An 887-nucleotide genomic window follows, 5' to 3' on the forward strand; every position below is an offset into this window, starting at 1 on the left:
GTAAAGTGTGTGAAAGAAGAAAGTTAAGAGTAAATGAGAATAAGAGCAAGGTTATTAGGTACAGTAGGGTTGAGGGTCAAGTCAATTGGGAGGTGAGTTTGAATGGAGAAAAACTGGAGGAAGTGAAGTGTTTTAGATATCTGGGAGTGGATCTGGCAGCGGATGGAAACATGGAAGCGGAAGTGGATCATAGGGTGGGGGAGGGGGCGAAAATTCTGGGAGCCTTGAAGAATGTGTGGAAGTCGAGAACATTATCTCGGAAAGCAAAAATGGGTATGTTTGAAGGAATAGTGGTTCCAACAATGTTGTATGGTTGCGAGGCGTGGGCTATGGATAGAGTTGTGCGCAGGAGGATGGATGTGCTGGAAATGAGATGTTTGAGGACAATGTGTGGTGTGAGGTGGTTTGATCGAGTAAGTAACGTAAGGGTAAGAGAGATGTGTGGAAATAAATAGAGCGTGGTTGAGAGAGCAGAGGAGGGTGTTTTGAAATGGTTTGGGCACATGGATAGAATGAGTGAGGAAAGATTGACCAAGAGGATATATGTGTCGGAGGTGGAGGGAACGAGGAAAAGAGGGAGACCAAATTGGAGGTGGAAAGATGGAGTGAAAAAGATTTTGTGTGATCGGGGCCTGAACATGCAGGAGGGTGAAAGGACGGCAAGGAATAGAGTGAATTGGATCGATGTGGTATACCGGGGTTGACGTGCTGTCAGTGGATTGAATCAGGGCATGTGAAGCGTCTGGGGTAAACCATGGAAAGCTGTGTAGGTATGTATATTTGCGTGTGTGGACGTATGTATATACATGTGTATGGGAGTGGGTTGGGCCATTTCTTTCGTCTGTTTCCTTGCGCTACCTCGCAAACGCGGGAGACAGCGACAAAGC

This window comes from Panulirus ornatus, chromosome 23 (assembly GCF_036320965.1).
Source record: "Panulirus ornatus isolate Po-2019 chromosome 23, ASM3632096v1, whole genome shotgun sequence".
Lineage (NCBI taxonomy): Eukaryota > Metazoa > Arthropoda > Malacostraca > Decapoda > Palinuridae > Panulirus > Panulirus ornatus.